Raw genomic sequence first — 20,133 nt, forward strand, 5'->3', positions numbered from 1 at the left:
ATGGATCTCTCTGTAGCCACATGGATACATAGCAACAAAGTAACAACAGCTTCAGACTTGGAGAAATTACTAAGTCTCTGAAACCAGAAACATTACGTAGCCTAGTTTGCATGCTTGTGCTAGACACCATAGAGATCACAAAAATACATGGCATACACCCCTGGAAAGATGGCATGACATCCAACAAAACACATGTAGAGCTCATGCCCATAAGATGCACAGATTAAGTGCAACAAAAATAACAAATCCTCATGTTCTGATAAGTAACAGCAGATAACAGCAACTAGCACTCTTGCATCAGAGATTTGGGCATCAAGATGGACTCAAATGAACATGGTGCAATGGAACAAAATGAAGAGCACCTCGAGACGAACATTGTGATTTATAATATGCATGAATCGGAGCAGTTTGCATGGAGTTATAGCATGATGAAAAGCGCACCAGAATGTAAAAGTTTCAAGATAGCGAAATTTGAGGGGGGTCTCGGGGTCAACCTTCGGCGTTGACCAGATCCAGATCGGGCCGAGGGCTCGGCTCGGGCTCGGGCCGAAGCTCGGGGAGAGGAGGCGCCGGCGGGGACAGGAGGGGGGATGCCGGCGGTGGCGGTTGGCGGCGACGGGCGGCGGACAGCGGCGCGCGCGCGGGCGCGGACGAGCAAGGCGACGGCGGCCATGGAGGCGAGGCGAGGCGGCGCGGGTCATATATTTTGAGCGTGGGCATATATTTTGTATAAATAATTAAACTCTCTTGCTTCACTTATATCTATTTAGAGAGATGACAGGAATTGGTCATTCACATGGTTAGTCATAAAATCCTACATAAAACTTGTAGATCACTGAATATGATATGTTTGATTCCTTGCAATAGTTTTGCGATATAAAGATGGTGATATTAGAGTCATGCTAGTGGGTAGTTGTGGATTGTAGAAATACTTGTGTTAGAGTTTGTGATTCCTGTAGCATGCACGTATGGTGAACCGTTATGTAACGAAGTTGAGCATGAGGTATTTATTGATTGTCTTCCTTATGAGTGGCGGCCGGGGACGAGCGATGGTCTTTTCCTACCAATCTATCCCCCTAGGGGCATGCGTAGTAGTACTTTGCTTCGAGGGCTAATAAACTTTTGCAATAAGTATATGAGTTCTTTATGACTAATGTGAGTCCATGGATTATACGCACTCTCACCCTTCCATCATTGCTAGCCTCTTCGGTACCGTGCATTGCCCTTTCTCACCTCGAGAGTTGGTGCAAACTTCGCCGCTGCATCCAAACCCCGTGATACGATACGCTCTATCACACATAAACCTCCTTATATCTTCCTCAAAACAGCCACCATACCTACCTATTATGGCATTTCCATAGCCATACCGAGATATATTGCCATGCAACTTCCATCATCATCATATACATGACTTGAGCATTTATTGTCATATTGCTTTGCATGGTCATAAGATAGCTAGCATGATGTTTTCATGGCTTGTCCTTTTTTGATGTCATTGCTACGCTAGACATAGCACATCCCGGTACACCGCCGGAGGCATTCATATAGTCATGTCTTTGTTCTAGTATCGAGTTGTAAGTAAATAAAAGTGTGATGATCATCATTATTAGAGCATTTCCCCAAGAAAAAAAAGAGAGGCCAAAGAAGCCTAAATAAAAAAAAGGTGGCCAAAGAAGCCCGCAAAAAAAAGAAAAAAAAAAGAAAAAGGGCCAATGTTACTATCCTTTTACCACACTTGTGCTTCAAAGTAGCACCATGTTCTTCATATAGAGAGTCTCTTGAGTTATCACTTTCATATACTAGTGGGAATTTTCATTATAGAACTTGGCTTGTATATTCCAACGATGGGCTTCCTTAAATGCCCTAGGTCTTCATGAGCAAGCAAGTTGGATGCACACCCACTTAGTTTCAGTCTGAGCTTTCATATACTTATAGCTCTAGTGTATCCGTTGCATGGCAATCCCTACTCCTCACATTAACATCAATTGATGGGCATATCCATAGCCCATTGATTAGCCGCGTCGATGTGAGACTTTCTCCTTTTTTGTCTTCTCCACACAACCTCCACCATCATATTCGATTCCACCTATAGTTCTATGTCCATGGCTCACGCTCATGTATTGCGTAAGGGTTGAAAAGGCTGAAGCGCGTTAAAATGTATGAACCAATTGCTCGGCTTGTCATCGGGGTTGTGCATGATTTGAATGCTTTGTGTGGTGAAGATGGAGCATAGGCAGACTATATGATTTTGTAGGGATAACTTTCTTTGGCCATGTTATTTTGAAAAGACATGATTGCTTTATTAGTATGCTTCAAGTATTATTATCTTAATGTCAAATGATAGACTATTGCTTTGAATCACTCGTGTCTTAATATTCATGCCATGATTAGATTATGTGATCAAGATTATGCTAGGTAGCATTCCAGATCAAAAATTATCTTTTTTATCATTTACCTACTCGAGGACGAGCAGGAATTAAGCTTGGGGATGCGGATACGTCTCCATCGTATCTATAATTTTTGATTGTCCATGCCAATATTATACAACTTTCATATACTTTTGGCAACTTTTTATACTATTTTTGGGACTAACATATTGATCCAGTGCCCAGTGCCAGTTCCTGTTTGTTGCATGTTTTATGTTTCGCAGAAACCCCATACCAAACGGAGTCCAAACGGGATAAAAACGGACGGAGAATACTTTTGGAATATTCGGGAAATATGGGAGGAAGAATCAATGCGCTACGGTGCCCGAGGTGGCCACGAGGCAGGGGGCGCACCCCTGACCCTTGTGGGCCCCCCGTAAGGTGGTTGCTGCTCTTCTTTGGCCACAAGAAAGCTAATTTTCAGAGAAAAATCTGGGCGAAGGTTTCAATCCAATCGGAGTTACGAATCTCCGGATATAGCAGAAACGGTGAAAGAGCAGAATCCGAGAGCGCAGAAACAGAGAGAGACAGAGAGACAGATCCAATCTCGGTGGGGCTCTCGCCCCTCCCATGCCATGGAGACCAAGGACCGGAGGGGAAAACCTTCTCCCATCTAGGGAGGAGGTCAAGGAAGAAGAAGGAGGGGGGCTCTCTCTCCCTCGCTTCCGGTGGCGCCGGAGTGCCATCGGGGGCCATCATCATCACCGCAATCTTCACCAACAACTTCACCGCCATCATCACCAACTCTTCCCCCCTCTATGTAGCGGTGAAACCCCTCTCTTACCCGCTGTAATCTCTACTTAAACATGGTGCTCAACGCTATATATTATTTCCCAATGATGTATGGCTATCCTATGATGTTTGAGTAGATCCGTTTTGTCCTATGGGTTAATTGATGATCGTGATTGGTTTGAGTTGCATGTTTTATTATTGGTGCTGTCCTATGGTGCTCTCCGTGTCGCGCAAGCGTGAGGGATTCCCGCTGTAGGGTTTGCAATATGTTCATGATTTGCTTATGGTGGGTGGCGTGAGTGACAGAAGCATATACCCGAGTAAGTAGGTTGTTTGCGTATGGTAATAAAGAGGACTTGATACTTTAATGCTATGGTTGGGTTTTACCTTAATGATCTTTAGTAGTTGCGGATGCTTGCTAGAGTTCCAATCATAAGTGCATATGATCGAAGTAGAGAAAGTATGTTAGCTTATGCATCTCCCTCAAATAAAATTGCAATAGTGATTACCGGTCTAGTTATTGATTGGCTAGGGACAAATAACTTTCTCGTAATAAAAAGCTCTCTACTAAAACTAATTTAGTTGTGTCTTTATCTAAACAGCCCCTACTTTTTATTTACGTGCTCTTTATTATCTTGCAAACCTATCCAACAACACCTACAAAGTACTTCTAGTTTCATACTTGTTCTAGGTAAAGCGAACGTCAAGCGTGCGTAGAGTTGTATCGGTGGTCGATAGAACTTGAGGGAATATTTGTTCTACCTTTAGCTCCTCGTTGGGTTCGACACTCTTACTTATCGACAGAGGCTACAATTGATCCCCTATACTTGTGGGTTATCAGCTCCCTTGCCGCTAAATATTTGGGGAGAGGACCAGGGCCTCTATAAATAGGACTAGCCACCATAGTAGGAGGCATCTCATCTTGAGTAATCCTTACCCACACAAGTCCACCGAGCACAAGAACACCTCGCCTCAGGAGGCTGTTCTTCCCCTTGTACTGTTCATCCTCAGCCCAAGATGCAATCCACCACCACCACACTGGAGTAGGGTATTACACCACAACGGTGGCCCGAAACAGTATAAATCTTGTGTCCTTTGTGCTGCGAGTTCGTCGAGTTAGTCCGTGAGATATTAGCAAAGCTAGGACGTGGATCGGTAGGGGGATATCTTCATGCGCACCCCAGTGTTCGAACCTTGATGGTTTTCCCAGAACCCGAGATCCGACATTTGGCGCGCCAGGTAGGGGTGCGCCATAGCCTTCCTTCCGTCGATCCGCGCTCCACCCTCATGGCAGGCGTCCCGCTCCCGGCTTCGGCGGCCGACGCCGACGACGGGGCAAGGGGGCTCCGAGCCCTGGCCCCCGCCTTGCGGCAGGTGCAGTGGCCGCCCAAGTTCAAGCCGGAGATGCCGCCGCGCTACGACGGCGCGGCGGACCTGCTACCTCTTGAGCACTGCGTTGGTTTTCCCTTGAAGAGGAAAGGGTGATGCAACAAAGTAGCGTAAGTATTTCCCTCAGTTTGTGAGAACCAAGGTATCAATCCAGTAGGAGGCCACGCACGAGTCCCTCGCACCTACACAAACAAATAAATCCTCGCAACCAACACGATAAGGATTTGTCAATCCCTACACGGTCACTTACGAGAGTGAGATCTGATAGATATGATAAGATAATATTTTTGGTATTTTTATGATAAAGATGCAAAGTAAAATAAAAGGCAATAAAAATAACTAAGTGTTGGTGGATTAATATGATGGAAAATAGACCCGGGGGCCATAGGTTTCACTAGTGGCTTCTCTCATGAGCATAAATATTACGGTGGGTGAACAAATTACTGTTGAGCAATTGACAGAATTGAGCATAGTTATGAGAATATCTAGGTATGATCATGTATATAGGCATCACGTCCGAGACAAGTAGACCAACTCCTGCCTGCATCTACTACTATTACTCCACACATCGACGGCTATCCAGCATGCATCTAGAGTATTAAGTTCATAAGAACAGAGTAACGCTTTAAGCAAGATGACATGATGTAGAGGGATAAACTCATGCAATATGATATAAACCCCATCTTGTTATCCTCGATGGCAACAATACAATACGTGCCTTGCTGCCCCCACTGTCACTAGGAAAGGACACCGCAAGATTGAACCCAAAGCTAAGCACTTCTCCCATTGCAAGAAAGATCAATCTAGTATGCCAAACCAAACTGATAATTCGAAGAGACTTGCAAAGATAACCAATCATACATAAAAGAATTCAGAGAAGATTCAAATATTGTTCACAGATAAACTTGATCATAAACCCACAATTCATCGGTCTCAACAAACACACCGCAAAAGAAGATTACATCGAATAGATCTCCATGAGAGAGGGGGAGAACATTGTATTGAGATCCAAAAAGAGAGAAGAAGCCATCTAGCTAATAACTATGGACCCGAAGGTCTGAGGTAAAATACTCACACATCATCGGAGAGGCTATGGTGTTGATGTAGAAGCCCTCCATGATCGATGCCCCCTCCGGTGGAGCTCCGGAACAGGCCCCAAGATGGGATCTCACGAGTACAGAAGGTTGCAGCGGTGGAATTAGGTTTTTGGCTCCATATCTGGTAGTTTGGGGGTACGTGGGTATATATAGGAGGAAGGAGTACGTCGGTGGAGCAACAGGGGGCCCACGAGGGTGGAGGGCGCGCCCCCCTACCTCGTGCCCTCCTGGTTGATGTCTTGACGTAGGGTCCAAGTCCTCTGGATCACGTTCATTCCGAAAATCACGTTCCCGAAGGTTTCATTCCATTTGAACTCCGTTTGATATTCTTTTTCTGCGAAACTCTGAAATAGGCAAAAACAACAATTCTGGGCTGGGCCTCCGGTTAATAGGTTAGTCCCAAAAATAATATAAAAGTGTATAATAAAGCCCAATAATGTCCAAAACAGAATATAATATAGCATGGAACAATAAAAATTATCGATACGTTGGAGACATATCAGGACCCGTGAGCTTTCCTGCTGGCATACGAGGAGGCCGTCCTCGAGGCCGGGGGTGATGACAAGGTCATGGCCAACTGGCTTCCCATGGCCCTCACTGGCGCACCGTGTGCCTGGCTGCTCAACCTCCACGGATCCACGGTGGCATCTTGGGAGGAGCTGTGCGACCTCTTCACTACGCGCTACGCGGCACCAGCGCACCACGTGGTCGCGGCCCTACTAGGTGGCTCTCAAGCGCCGCCTTCAGATTGCCATATCAAGCCATTTCTTCGCCAGATCAGCTCCGTTTCCAAGCGCTCGGGTGCTCCGCCCGGCTGGGACGCGCCCGAGGCCGACCTCACCTTCGACTCGGGAGAGCACCCCATCACCACCGCCGGCTCGGGTATGCTCCCGATGCTTTGCACGCCCACCATCTGAAACATGGCCATCACCAAGACCCTCATCGACGGCGGTCCCGGCCTCAACGTGCTCTCCATGGAGGCCTTCAGCCTTTTGCATGTACCGCTCAAGCGGCTCCGCCTCAGCAAGTCTTTCTCAGGAGTCGGCGGCGGCACCGCCCACTCCCTGGGACAGATCCGCCTCCCTGTCACCTTCGGCACAGGCGACAACTACCGCACCGAGCTGGTCGACTTCGACATCACCCGCATCGGCCTCCCTTACAATGCCATCCTCGGGTACCCTGCTCTGGCCCAATTCATGGCGGCAACCCATCCGGCTTACAACCTCATGAAGATGCCGGGGAGCAAGGGTGTTCTCACCATGAAGGTGGACGCCAAGGAGGCCCTGGCGGCGCTCAAGCTTGCCCTCAAAACTACCGCGGCGGCACATCCCATTGGCGCGGGTGCCTCCGAGGCCAAGGGAGTCGTGCCAACCAAGAAGAAACAGTTGTTCACACAAGACAAGGCAGAAACCAAGCAGGTGCCGGTCGATGAGGACGGGTCCTCAGGAGCCACCTTTACCATAGGCGCCGACCTCGACCCGAGCCAAGAGGAAGCGTTGGTGAAGTTCTTGCGCGCAAACAAGGAGATATTCGCATGGGAACCCAAGCAACTGGTGGGGGTCCCAAGAGAGGTGATTTAGCATCACTTAAGGGTGTGCCCCAATGTACGCCCTGTGAAGCAGCGGGCGAGACGGCAGTCCACGGAGAAGCAGGCCTTCATCGTCCAAGAAACCCGCAAGTTAGAGGCGGCGGGTGCCATCCGCGAGGTTCGGTACCCTGAATGGCTGGCAAACTCCGTCGTTTTGCCGAAGAAAGGCGGGAAGGAGCGAATGTGCGTCGACTTCACCAACCTCAACAAGGCATGCCCCCAAGATCCGTTCCCGCTCCCACGCATTGACCAGATCGTCGACTCCACCACCGAGTGCGACCTGCTGTGCTTCCTGGATGCATTCTCAGGGTATCACCAGATCAAGATGGCGGTAGAAGATGTAGAGAAGACAGCCTTCCTGACCCCGTGTGGAGTGTACTGCTATACTTGCATGCCTTTCGGACTACATAACGCGGGCGCGACCTTTCAGCTGTTGATGCACATCGCCTTAGGGAGGTAGCTCGGGAGAAACGCGGAGCCCTACGTCGACGACATTGTGGTGAAGTCTCGAGAGGCGAGAACCTTGATCCCAGACCTGGAGGAGACTTTCGCGGGCCTATGCCAGGTGAACTTGCAGCTCAACCCGGAGAAGTGCGTGTTTGGTGTCCCTTCCGGCAAGCTGCTGGGTTTCCTCATATCCCACAGAGGGATCGAGGCGAACCCAGAAAAGATCAAGGCCATTGAAGACATGAGGCCACCGCAGACCCTCAAGGAAATGCAGAAACTGGCTGGTCGGGTGACTGCGTTGGGGAGCTTCATCTCCAAGCTGGGAGAGCGTGCCCTACCCTTCTTCAAGCTGATGAAGAAGAAGGGCCCGTTCGAGTGGACCCCGGAGGCCGACCGTGCTTTTCAAGACCTCAAGAGATACCTGACCAGCCCTCCAGTGATGGTGGCACTGCGACCTCTCGAGCCCCTAGTGCTTTATCTTGCCGCCACCCCGTACCCCGCCAGCGCGGCTCTGGTGGCGGTTCGGGAAGAGCGCCAAGCCAAAGGCGCGTCGCGCCAAGCTACGCCACCAGCCGAGATGACACAAGATCAGGAAGGTGCCGCAAGAGCCACATCAGCGTCAACAGAGGGCCAAGCTCGACAGGACGACGCAGCCGAGACCCGGACAAGTGATCAAGCGTCAGGGGTTCCACTACCTCAGGAGGTGCCCCAACTTCCGCAAGACACGAGCCTCACCAACGCGCCAACCCTCATCGAGCACCCGGTGTATTTCATCAGCACGGTGTTGCGGGACGCAAGGGCACGATATCCCATGCCTCAGAAGCTCTTACTCGCGCTCTTGGTGGCCTCGCATAAGTTGCGGCATTACTTCCAGGGCCACCCCATCAAGGTCGTCTCAGCCTACCCATTGGAGAGAGTGCTCAAGAGCCCCAATTCTGCCGGAAGGGTCGCTGAGTGGAACATCGAGTTGCAGGCATTCCAGTTGGAGTTCAGCACTACCAAGGTCATCATGAGAGCCGCACTCGCTGATTTCGTGGCAGAATGGACGGATGCCCCGACTCTTGAAGTAGGCGAGGACCAGTTCACCTTGCCGGGAAGTGAGGCGCCTGACGGGTGGGTCATGTATTTCGATGGCGCTTCCCCGCACCAGGGCGCGGGGGCTGGAGCAGTACTCATCTCGCCCGCTCAAGACAAGCTCTACTACACCGGGTAGCTCTGCTTTCAGTGGGGCGAGAAGGGCTCCAACAACATCGCAGAATACGAAGGCCTCATAGCTGGCCTGAAAGCTGCGGCAGCTCTAGGGGTGAAGCGCCTCACCGTTAGGGGCGACTCATAGCTCCTCGTCAACTTCTCCAACAAGGTATACGAGCCAAAGGACGAGCACATGGAGGCATACCACGCGGAGGTGCGCAAGATGGAGAAGCAGTTCCTGGGCCTGGAATTGCAGCACGTGCCCCGTGGCACCAACAAGGAAGCTGACGACATCGCGAGGAGGGCATCCAAGCGGCAGCCTCAAGAGCCTAGCGTCTTCGAGGAGCGGCTCTTTAAGCCATTAGCGACACCACCACTTTCAAGGACAGCTCAGCCTCGGGACGAACTCCCGCAGCCGCCTGCCATAGGAGCCCCAGCCTGTGGCCCGACTTCGGGAGCGCGCCTACTCTTGGCGCTCGAGCCCCGGGAGGGATGCTGGACCAAGGAATTCAAGGAATACCTGACGCAAGGGGCGCTGCCGGAGAAGTAGGAGGACGCGGAGTGCGTGGCCCGGCAAGCCACGACATACTGCATTCGGGATGGTGAGTTGTACAGGAAGCGACCAAATGACGTTTCACTGCGTTGCATCTCCAGGGACCAGGGGAAGGAGTTGCTATCTGACATACACGGTGGGGACTGCGGGCACCACTCGTCATCGCGGACCCTCATCGGCAAGGCATTCCGCAGCAGATTCTATTGGCCCACGGCGCTCAACGACGCGGCCGAGATGGTGAAGTCTTGTGAAGCCTGCTAGTTCCATGCCAAGCAGATCCATCAGCCGGCTCAGGGCCTCCAGACCATCCCACTCACATGGCCGTTCGGGGTCTGGGGGCTGGATATCTTGGGCCCGTTCCCTCGAGCGCCTGGGGGCTACCACTACCTCTATGTAGCCATTGACAAGTTCACCAAGTGGGCGGAGGTGGAAGCCGTCCGCACCATCCCAACTGGCTCTGCAGTCAAGTTCATCAAGGGTCTCGTGAGCCGCTTCGGGGTCCCCAACCGCATTATCACTGACAACAGCTCGCATTTCACTAGTAATCTCTTCAAGACATACCGTGCTAACCTTGGAACGCAGATCCGCTACGCTTCGGTGGCGCACCCCAGGAGCAATGGTCAGGTGTGACACCCAAAATATTTAATTTTTTTGTCAAAATCTTTTATTTGATTTGAGGAGGGTATTTAAATTTTCTTCTAAAAAGATGTTTCCCCCTCAAAATATTTTCTTTTATGACAAGTGTTTTGTTTTGGATTCACCCAAGACTTGATTTTGGCCTTGGAGGTTTTTTCTTTCTTATTTGGACTCAAACCCAAATGTTTTTCATCTGGGAAATTTCTTTTGAAAAACTTTTAAAATGATCCTATGACTTTTGGAGTGATCTTTTCCCCTTTCAAAAATCCCTCTTGCCATGGCATGAGTGGTAATCCTCTCCCAAAAGCCTTTCCCATCCTTTGGATCATGATACATTTCAAATCCAGCAAGTGGAACCTCCCCATAATTTTTCTTCCATTTAATTCCTATCAAAAATATTTTCTGCCCTCTATTCTAGCTCTTGGAGTTTTACAAAGGAGCTACCTTTTCTACTTTGAGTTTGGCCTCCAAACAAATTTCCCTAGCTAGTCCTTTGAGCCCTCAACCAGGATCCATGAAGATCCACTGGTCTCCAGTTCAAATTTTTCAAATTGTGCTTGCTGCAAGTTTGGACCAGATTTGCCAAATTTGATGAAATTCATTTGAATTCTTCTCCTAAAAATCTGAGAAAATTCAGGCAGACTCTGGATGCGTTGAGAGGTCACCTCACCAAGTCCCAGCTCCAGAAATTTTTTTCTTCATGCCAAATCATTTCATCGAACACCTGACTGGAACTGTTTCTATAATGTTCAGTCAAGTTCAGTTAACAGTTTCAGGAACACTGTTGTTTTCTTCAGAAACTGTTCTCAATCTCGCCAGTACCGCGGTGGCGCCTTGCTCCCCGTCCCCTCCTTCTTGTCCCTGCGCCGCACGAACGCCTGGAGGTTTGCGGACGTTGGCGACGAGCAGGAGGAGGTGCGCCACCCCGTGAGCGATGGCAACGGCGGCTTTGCGGCTGCCAGAGAGAGGCGCAGCGTGGACGGCGCCACTCAGCGCCGCCCAAGCCACCGGAGGTCGCCGCGTGGCCCTCCACTCCCCCGTGCGCGCTGCCATCCTTCGTCGTGAACCGCTAGGCGCGGAGCGCGCTCTCTGCCGCCGCCGTGCCCGTACGGCCGCCCCGTCGATGATCGACGCATTACGCCTTGCCCGACCGAGGTTTAGGAGTGGAACGGCACCAGTGATCTTCGCTGATGGTGCCTAGCCCCCTAAACCCCCTGCCCAACCTCTACCTCGCCGTAATCGCTCGCCAGAGAAATCCCGTTCACGGCCACCCCCTCGGATCACCTATAAATAGAGGCCCCGAGCTCGAAGTCGAACTCACACCACCTCTACGCACCACCAATACCACGCCAAGCCACTGGAAGAGCCCTGAGGGAGCCTTCTTCCCCAACTCCAGCCGCCTCGCCCTGCCACGGGATCCAGCTCGATTCACTCCCGTGCGTGCACCTCTACCCCTCATCTCTTGACAGTAGCTTCCTTATGCATCCACTCTCCTGACCCGCGCTTCAATTTGGAGTTTGCAACGCCCACCGGAGTTCTCCACCATCGCCCAAACCACCGTCCGCCGGAGAAAGTGCCGCCATCGACGTGGTGCACCCCGTCGACCAAGTCCACCACCCACCGACGCGGAAGGACACACTGAACATCTTGGTACCCTCCGATCTCCCTGCCTCGCCGTGGTTCGACGCCGGCGACCACCGTAGCCTTCGGGCGCCGGCGAAGTTTAAACCTGACGTGTGGACCCCCCCCCGTCAGCCTCTCTTCTTTCTTCCCCTCGAACCGTTTTCTGTTGGCGCCTTCGGGCAAAGTACGCTTTCTCTTCGGGCTGGCGCCTTTTATTCCGAACCGTTTTCTGTTTTCTCAGTTAAGTCCCTGGATCTTTTCTGTTTCATCACAGATTAGTCCCTGGACTAAAACCCTTATAACTTTTTAATAAAAGATGATTTTTGATTGATTCTTTTTCTGTTAGTCTTGTATTTTTGTCTAGTTTTTTATAGTATTTATTTGGAATATTTTTGGAACACTTTTTATGCACGCGATGGTTTTCACGTTAGTGTACGTTTTCGCTATACCGTAGGTTCCGGAGGAGGTGACGGAGCCGCGAACTTCGCCGAGCTAGACTCCGACTTCTCCGAACCAGGCAAGCATGTTTGAACCTTGGATATGATAGGTGTTTAGCATGTTTGCTTGAATGGTTGTGCATGGCATATGAGCACCGGTGAGTATCTCGTTGCATGCAAGGCAACTATCCGTGTGTTCCGAGGTTATCGTGATCTTTGATGAGAGATGACCTGATCATGTGGTGACATGAAAGGTAGTGAGGTGGTATTGTTGTAGCATGCCAGCCTTGCGTCATCCATTAAACTCCGACGTTAACGTGGACTAAGTCACGTTACCGTTCTTTCCCTTTCGTGCTGCCACATGTTTTCTGCAAAGAATACGGTTTAGTAAGTTCTTAACCTCTTTCCTTGTACACACAAAATAGAGGGGCCGGGATGAGGGTTCCATGGCCCTGGATTAAAGCCAGTCATCCGGTCAGGGGGCATGGGTGTTTCCGGTTGGGACCGAGAAGGGGGCACCCCTTAGAGCGCGCGTATATAAATTTGATCCCATGCTACGCGAGGTTGTAGCCTCCCCGTCTCAAGGTTTTTCTTGAACGTTGCCGAGGGTGATTCCTGGCATCGGAATGTTGAATGGGTGTGTACTGGTTAGATGTGTTTCTCCTAAAACACCGTAAACGGAACTAGTCCCCGTGACTACTGAAATCCGTTGGCTGTGGGTGTAGTTCAAACTCTGTAGAGTCAAACCCTTCCGAGTCATCGTGTCCGTGATCAAGGACCATGGCCAGTATATCCATATCTATGTCAGTCCTCGTGGTAAATCCCCGGTGAACAAGCTTGAGTGGTATACCCGTTTGAATTGTTATTCCTGTGGATGGACTAACCTTTATTTTATCTCGTACTTGAATATTCCCGCGAACTGAATTAAATTCATGAGCTACTGAATTATTAAGTTGTGAAATATAAGCCCTTTATGTGATGTCGCTCAGATGTCCGACTGTGGCATGTCCGTTATTTACTTTTGATATAAGCCCTTTATGTGATGTCGCTCAGACGTCCGACTGTGGCATGTCCGTTATTTACTTTTGATATAAGCCCTTTATGTGATGTCGCTCAGACGTCCGACTGTGGCAATCTTGTCATTTACTTTCGTTATAAGCCCTTTATGTGATGTCGCTTCAGACGTCCGACTGTGGCACGCATTGTTATTTATTTTCCATTATAAGCCCTTTATGTGGTGTCGCCTTGACGCCCGACTGCGGCATTGTTAATTCACTTTTACCCTTCCAAGGAGTCTTTCAGACACTCGATTGGCCCTCAGTATTGCTTTGGGATTTCGGGAGGACTACCGCCCGACTTCCCTTTTATTTTTCCATGCATTGCTATCTCACTGTCTGAGTACGCTTGATAATCTGTTCATATGCATCATGTTTACATTTGTTATATCTTATGTCCGAACTGTCTTGCGAGTACTTTCATAGTACTCACCTGGCTTGTTGATTTGGCCAGATGTTGACGAAGGTGATCTCTTGGATGAAGAGTTTGATAGCGAGTCCGACGCCTAGAGGAGTCCCAGTCAGTCCCGTGCGATCCTGGATATTGGTCACTTGTATTATATTCGCTTCCGCCACCCACAATAAGTATCCTCGAGCCTCACTCCGACGCTCGAAGAGCTGTTAGATCCAGGAGTCTTGTCACCCTCTTCGATGTGATTTTATCCACCACCACTTTTATCGTGAGTCAGTAGTTATGCCACCCTATCCGCCTTTATGTGTAATATCGGCGTGTTTGTAATAACTCGTTGAGCAGTCTCCGCTCAACCTTGTATTATATTCAGTACTCCTGGTATTTTTCTTCTGTGATCAAGACATTGTCTACCAGTGAGGAGGGATTCTTCTCTACTGGTCCGTAAAAGGGATCGGTTTCTCAATGAATATTTTTATTGGAAAACCGGTCGTGACATCAGGTCGAACGCGCCAACGCAGAGGTCCTGAGGGGCCTCAAGACCAGGACTTTCAAGAAGAAGCTCGAGGCCTGCAGCAGGGGCTGGTACGACGAGCTCCAGTCCGTGCTGTGGTCCATCCGCACCACCGCCACCAAGCCAACGGGAAAGACCCCGTTCTTCCTCGTCTACGGAGCAGAAGCGGTCCTCCCTCACGAGGTCAAGCATCGCTCCGCACGGGTCCTGGCATTTGATGAAATGCAACAGGACGCCACGCGGGGCATGGACCTCGTGTTGGGGGAGGAATGCTGCCGTGAAGCCGCACTGCAGGAGGCAAGGTATCAGCAGGCGCTGCGGCAATACCACTGCCACAACATCCGCTCTAGGACGCTCGAGGCGGGTGACCTCGTCCTAAGGCGGGTCCTCTCCAGGGAAGGACTGCATAAGCTCTCACCCATGTGGGAGGGCCCGTTCAAGGTCGTCCATGTCTCCAAGCCTGGCGCCGCGCGCCTGGAGACACAGGACGGGGTAACCATCAAGAACGCCTGGAACATCCAGCACCTCCGGAAGTTCTACCCATGAAGAAAGGCCCAGTGCCTGTGAAGAAGGCCCAGTGCCTGTGATGATCGCCGCCCGTGACACTCTCATGTAATAACGAGTGGGGCTGTACATGCTCCGGAGTCTCAGGAGTGCCGCCCTCGGGCCTCGGGGGCTCCCTCCCATGTCCTAGTGGCAGCACTTAGCTCCGCGCTGGTGAGAAGACTTGAAGACTAGACTAGGTACCGGACGGGACTTTTCATTTGCTTTCCGTAGTTGGCTCGCCTCCTTTTAATAGACGTTTACTTCTGGTGTTCCCTGCTAATTTGGTTCCGTCGCCTTTTTCCGCTGTTTCCGATTCCAGTTTAACCTGTTCTCTCTCTCTCGCATACCTCGCGAGGGGGCTAGGCAGGTGCCCTCGCGAGTGTTTTTCCTTTTCTCTGCCTTCCGTCTGATTTTTCGCGAGGCACCCTCCTTCGAGTCCACAAGCTGGCGCATCTCTCCTAATCCGTGCCCCTCGGGTACCGCGATATGAAGCGCTGGGTCAAGGCTCGGGTAAACGATAAGCCTCCTAGCAAGCTTCCTAACGAATTTTTTGCAGTTCCTAAGCGCTCACTGAGTCAAGGAAGGCCCAGACAGGCACCAGGAAACAAGTGCCTCGTGAAGAGGAGGCTACCCCGAACGTGCCAAGCTAAGTTGTCTCTACACAAAACAACGACACAACACAGAAACGATAAGCATAGCATAGCGATTGAAGAATCATGGTTCGATACACGCCCCTCCGGGGCCCATACTGGTTTTCTTTTTTGATACAGGAAGGAAAGGAAGAACAAGATAAAAGCGGCGCCTGCCCCTACAGTGGTTCAGGAGGCGGGCTCTTGGCATCGTCCTGGGCTCAGCCAAAACCCTCCTCGCGCTTCACGGAGGCGTCGTGACGAGACGACCTGCTGCCACCTTCGAAGCGGGCGCGGCAGTGTGGCGGCTGGTCGTAGCCACCACTACTGGAGCTGTCACCGGGGAAGAGCCACCGTAGCTGGTCGAGACACGGTCGGCACGAAGGGCGGGTTCGCCCTCATCCTCGTCTTGACCGTCGCCAAGGCCGAGCACCTCCTCGCCGTCGTTCGGCTCAGGGCAACACCCGATGCGGCGACCATCCTCCCCAAACAACCTCACGTAGAGGGTCGCATCACCGTCATACTTGAAATGGAGGGTGCACCGTCTGCCCAGGCCGCGTGCGCGGGCGAACGTCTGCCAACCGCGGGCCAGAGCTATGTTGCCCGCGACGGAGACCTTGACTGCAACCCAAGAAGCCCTGCTGCAGCAACCGTCCGCCTGCAGCCAGAGCCCACCTAGACCGGAGGCTGGCAGCTCGTCGGCAAAGAAGCGCGGGAGCTGAAGCCAGTTGCCGGTCGGGTTCTCCAACCAGACGACGAACTCCGGCAGCACCTCCGCCGAGTGGAAGCGCCGCCGGGGATGCCGTGCAACCATGGCACGTCTCCCTTTGTCGACAGGGCTGCCACGACTGGAATGACCCCTGCCACGCGCAGCAGCGCCACCATGTGAACGGGGGGCCGCGGCGGGGGTCGCGGTGTGCTTGCGGGGATGGCCACGTCCACGCTTGGGCGCCGGGGAGCCGGGCCCTTCGCGAGGGGCCTTCTCCTTCTCCGCGGCAGAGAACCTCCTCGGCGGCGCCATTGGTGTCGTTGGTGGCAATGGAGCAAAGGGGAGAAGCAAGCAGAATGGGAAGAGATGGGCGACGGGGGCTCCACCCACCTCCCCATTTATAGCAGGAGAAGGCCAACTAGCGCCCCCACGATCATAGGTAATGATGGTTTTTCCTTGCATGTCGCAGGGACTTGTCAAGTCGGGTAGTTGTCGAGGCGGTGTGGGGAAGCGGAGACGCCCACGTCCAATCAACCGCCACGCGTCGACCAAGGCCGGAGGCTATTGGGGCCCGTGGCGCTCCGCGCTTGCCCTTTGGCTTCGCCTCGAAGCCAAGCCCAAGCGTGCCTTGGGCCTGGGGGCTACTGTCGGCGTTCTGGGAACGGGGGTCCCCAGACTTGCCTGCCTGTGGCCCACGGCGTGGCTCTGCGAGCGGGCCCGTACAGCCCATCTTCACCAACAAGCACTCAAGACCCTCGCGAGGGGCCAAGCCTCGCGAGGCGGATGACACAAGACCTCCTCGGGAGCGGCCTCACCAGGTTGGCTCGTGAGGGGCGGAGAGATCAAGGCAAGGCAAACCTCGCGAGGTTGTCGTGACGTGAGCCATGACGACCGAGACCAGGCGGGCACCAGCACGCGCAGTGTCCTTGTTTCCTCTTTGGTGCTAAGGAAGCAAGCGCAGGCGAGGAGTACCAAGGCGTCAAGCAAAGGTTTCCATGTCAACGAGACCAAGACCAACGGGACGGCAAGATAGAGGTCACTGATACGTCTCCAACGTATCTATAATTTTGGATTGTTCCATGCTATATTATATTCTGTTTTGGATGTTTAACTGGCTTTATTATACACTTTTATATTATTTTCGGGACTAACCTATTAACCGGAGGCCCAGCCCGAATTGCTGTTTTTTTTGCCTATTTTAGTGTTTCGTAGAAAAAGAATATCAAATGGAGTCCAAACGGAATGAAACCTTCGGGAACGTGATTTTCAAAACAAACGTGATCTAGAGGACTTGGAGTCTATGCAAAGTAATCAATGAGGAGAGCACGAGGCAGGGGGGCGCGCCTACCCCCCCAGGCGCGCCCTCCACCCTCGTGGGGCCCACGTTGCTCCACCGACGTACTTCTTCCTCCTATATATACCTACGTACCCCCAAACTATCAGATACGGAGCCAAAAACCTATTTCCACCGCTGCAACCTTCTGTACCCGTGAGATCCCATCTTCGGGCCTTTTCCGGCGCTCCGCCGGAGGGGGCATTGATCACCGAGGGCTTCTACATCAACACCATAGCCTATCCGATGATGTGTGAGTAGTTTACCTCAGACCTTCGTGTCCATAGTTATTAGCTAGATGGCTTCTTCTCTCTCTTTGGATCTCAATACAAAGTTCTCCTCGATCTTCTTGGAGATCTATTTGATGTAATCTTATTTTGCGGTGTGTTTGTCGAGATCCGATGAATTGTGGGTTTATGATCAAGATTATCTATGAACAATATTTGAATCTCCTCTGAATTCTTTTATGTATGATTGGTTATCTTTGCAAGTCTCTTCGAATTATCAGTTTGGTTTGGCCTACTAGATTGATATTTCTTGCAATGGGAGAAGTGCTTAGCTTTGGGTTCAATCTTGCGGTGCTCGATCCCAGTGACAGTAAGGGAAACGACACGTATTGTATTGTTGCCATCGACGATAAAAAGATGTGGTTTATATCATATTGCATGAGTTTATCCCTGTACATCATGTCATCTAACTTAAAGCATTACTCTGTTCTTATGAACTTAATACTCTAGATGCATGCTGGATAGCGGTCGATGTGTGGAGTAATAGTAGTAGATGCAGAATCGTTTCGGTCTACTTGTTGCGGACGTGATGCCTATATACATGATCATACCTAGATATCCTATCAATTGCTCGACAGTAATTCGTTTACCCACTGTAATACTTTTGCTATCTTGAGAGAAGCCACTAGTGTAACCTATGGCCTCCGGGTCTATTTTCCATCATATTAATCTTCGAACACTTAGTTATTTTTATTGCCTTTTATTTTGCTTTGCACTTTTGTTTCTCTTTATCATAAAAATACCAAAAATATTATCTTATCGTATCTATTAGATCTCACTCTCGTAAGTGACCGTTGAGGGATTGACAACCCCTTTATCACGTTGGTTGCGAGGTTCTTATTTGTTTGTGTAGGTGTGAGGGACTCGTGCGTGATCTCCTACTGGATTGATACCTTGGTTCTCAAAAACTGAGGGAAATACTTACGCTACTTTACTGCATCACCCTTTCCTCTTCAAGGGAAAACCAACGCAGTGCTCAAGAGGTAGCAAGAAGGATTTCTGGCGCCGTTGCCGGGGAGATTCGCGCCAAGTCAAGTCAAGTCAAGACATACCAAGTACCCATCACAAACTCTTATCCCTCGCATTACATTATTTGCCATTTGCCTCTCGTTTTCCTCTCCCCCACTTCACCCTTGCCGTTTTATTCGCCCTCTCTTTTCCGTTCGTCTCCCTCTTTCTTTTTGCTCCTCGCACTTTCTGCCGTTATGTCTGAAATTGGGGAAATTATTGTCGATATAGACAATAATAATAACATGGAAAATTCTGATGCTCCTGCTGAAGAACCCCCTATCTTACATACAAAAAAATTCCGAATTGGTAGTGGTAATATTATTGGAAAAGGAGTTATCCAAGATTTCTTTACTTGTGCCGGTGCTTTGCCTTCTATGGGAAGTTCTATTCTTCATAGAACTAGTAGTCTTGCGGACGCTATCGCCATGCTTGTAGTTGAACTTGAAAGGCAATTTATGCACATGCATCCTTGCATACAAAGGATTTTCCTAGAATTTTCTTATATTGAGCATTCTTCTGTTAAGCGTGCCGCTACTATCTTTTTGGCTCATGAGTTTAGATTTATAATAAAAGAGGCCAAAGAAATCTTTGCACACTATAGGGTGGACGCTGGCCGTCCTCCCATAGAGGCTATCCTCTTTGATCAAGAGGAAATAATGCGTCTTCAATCTCTAGACTATGTTGCTTTTAATGAAAACCTTAGAAAAAGGGTTCCTACCAATATTCTAGTTGATAGAATTTCTGAACTTAATAATGATTTTGCTATTCGAAATAATGATGTAGGATATTCTCTCGGGTTTTGGCTCACGAAGTTCTGTCAGAAAAATGCTTATAATGACGAATTGGTTGTGCAATACGAAGGGCCGAAGGAGGAACCTATACCTCCCAAAGTTGATCCTGGGGACTTCTGTCCCATCAAATTTAGCCCTTTTGATTACTTTTGCTTGCCTCAAAGAAAACTTTCTGCTGAACGTAGATAATATGAAATGAGTTTTCGTGATCTATCCTATTATTATGGCAATACCTAGATTTATACTTGCTTTTAGCCTAGCTAGGGGCGTTAAACGATAGCGCTTGTTGGGAGGCAACCCATTTTTATTTTAGTTTTTTGATTTTTGCTTCTGCTTAGGAATAAATATTTGATCTAGCCTCTGGTTAGATTTTTTTATGTTTTAATTAGTGTTTGTGCCAAGTTAAACCTATATGATCTTCTTGGATGATAGTTATTTGATCTTGCTGAAAATTCCAGAAACTTTCTGTTCACGAAAAAAATTGTTAAAAATCACCAGAACGTGATAAAATATTGATTCCAATTGCAGAAGATCAATAAACAAATTTTCTAGGTCGTCCTATTTTGGTATATGTTTTTGAGTTCTAGAAGTTTGCGTTAGTTACAGATTACTACAGACTGTTCTGTTTTTGACAGATTCTGTTTCTCGTGTGTTGTTTGCTTATTTTGATGAATCTATGGCTAGTAAAATAGTTTATAAACCATAGAGAAGTTGGAATACAGTAGGTTTA

This window comes from Aegilops tauschii, chromosome 7, assembly GCF_002575655.3.
Source record: "Aegilops tauschii subsp. strangulata cultivar AL8/78 chromosome 7, Aet v6.0, whole genome shotgun sequence".
Taxonomy (NCBI): domain Eukaryota; kingdom Viridiplantae; phylum Streptophyta; class Magnoliopsida; order Poales; family Poaceae; genus Aegilops; species Aegilops tauschii.